The 2,072-nt window shown below is 39.8% G+C and overlaps 1 pseudogene; it reads right to left on the bottom strand.

Moving 5' to 3' along the window:
- Nucleotides 1-1,193: 1,193 nt before the first annotated feature.
- Nucleotides 1,194-1,345, bottom strand: LOC142358452 (5.8S ribosomal RNA; annotated as a pseudogene).
- Between the last annotated feature and the right edge of the window lie 727 nt (nucleotides 1,346-2,072).

Below are 2,072 nucleotides of genomic sequence, written 5' to 3'. Positions count from 1 at the left end.
AGCTTTCACATGTTGCTGTTTCGGCTTTCGCTTACTACAGTCAACATAATACTCGTTGCAAAATAAGTGCTCGGCATCTGCAATTTTCCAAAGACGAAGTTTCGCCAGTTCAATTTTCGCTCGCCAATTATGGCTACTAATTCACACGGTACTGAGCTCAACAACATTAAATTTGTTCAGCAAGACTTTCACATGTTGATGTTTTGGCTTCGCCTACTAGAAGCAACATAATACTCGTCTTGTTAGCTCATTCAATGAGAATAGCTTTTCCCGTTGAGAATTTTTGCCTTCAATTGGGCGTTGTAGTGAGTTTGGCTACTCAGATCACCAAATACTTGTGACAATTCGAACCAGAAATGTTTTCAATTTTTCACATGCTGATGTTTCGGATTCAACCTACTAGAAAGCAGCATAATACTTGTATTCAACAATTTCTGTATCAAATCCCAGTTTTCTCTGGTGCATCTTTGCCAAACTATTCCAAACTGCCTGAGTCTGAATACCAATTACAGGTACTAGTAAATGCACGTTACTAAGGACTATATAGTTCTAGGTTACTGTACACAACGACGTTCACATGTTGATGTTTCAGCTGCCGCTTACTAGAAACAACATAATACTTATCGTGCATACCTTTCCATAACTTGTCCTTTTCAGATGCATTAGTTCCCTTTTGTCTTGGCTTCTACAGTCAGACTGGCTACTAGTAACAGCACAGTACTAATCACATATCGTTCTACAGTTTGCAGACAACTTTCACATGTTGATGTTTCAGCTTTCGCCTACTAGAAACAACATAATACTCGCTGTATACATTTGTAGTTCTCTATGTAACTTTCATGTGAAGAAGTTTCGCCAGTCTTTTTGACTGTCTCAAATCTGAGTCATGCTTAGGCTACTAGTTGCTTCATAGTACTTATCGCCTCGAGATCATTGAACAAAACTTGATTTTCACATGTTGCTGTTTCAGCTTCCGCTTACTAGAAACAACATAATACTAGTCTCATTAAGTTCCGTCTCTTTGCAATTTTCTTATGAAGAAAATTCGCCATCACAATGACTCCAGCAGTTCTTGATCAAGGAATGCAATCATTGATCAGAATGCTATTATTTGAATCGGTTCTGCTTTAAGTGTTCCAATTTTATTGGAAGCACCAACAATAGAACATCAATGTGTTCAATCGAGAGTTATATAACCCTGAATCGGACGCAGTCAACAGCCGAAGCCGAGACCGCCTTTTGCGTTAGAGAGGTCGGTAAACAAATCTTGCGATTCATACCGAATTAACACATATAGCTGTGCTCCTCTTCGTAAAGCGAGCCAAGTGATCCCCTGTTGAAGGATGTATTTGGACCAATCTAGTAGCATTTGGTTTCCAACAAGCTCTCCCAAGTTAGCTTACTTATTGGGCTTTTCAACCAATTCGGTTGGCTACAAGCATCATCAAAGTACTAGCCACAGTTTGATCGCAAAATTCTACGACTTTCACATGTTGATGTTTCGGCTTGCGCTTAGCCTACTATAAGCAACATAATACTAGTCATATCATAGAGCGTGATCAGCTTGTGACGTTCTCATGATGAAGTTTCACCAACAGTGTCTCACTTCGAGCTTAAATCCAGCTACTAGTAACTACACAGTACTGACTGCAACGATAACTTTTATCTATACCTTTCACATGCTGCGCTTTCGGCCAGGGCCTACTAACGTCAACATAATACTCGATATAAACTTTTGTTCATGATGCAGCTTCCCCATGCAGAAGTTTCGCCTTCAAATGCTCTCTTGGCCATATGACGTAAGAAAAGGTTACTAGTAACATCACAGTACTAGCCACAGTTTGATTGCAAAATTCTACGACTTTCACATGTTGATGTTTCGGCTTGCGCTTAGCCTACTAGAAGCAACATAATACTAGTCATATCATAGAGCGTGATCAGCTTGTGACGTTCTCATGATGAAGTTTCACCAACAGTGTCTCATTTCGAGCTTAAATCCAGCTACTAGTAACTACACAGTACTGACTGCAACGCTAACTTTTATCTATACCTTTCACATGCTGCGCTTTCGG

Source organism: Convolutriloba macropyga, unplaced genomic scaffold (assembly GCF_964194025.1).
Source record: "Convolutriloba macropyga unplaced genomic scaffold, txConMacr16.3 SCAFFOLD_1563, whole genome shotgun sequence".
Classification (NCBI taxonomy): Eukaryota; Metazoa; Xenacoelomorpha; order Acoela; family Convolutidae; genus Convolutriloba; species Convolutriloba macropyga.
This window is presented reverse-complemented; position numbering and strand designations above follow the sequence as displayed.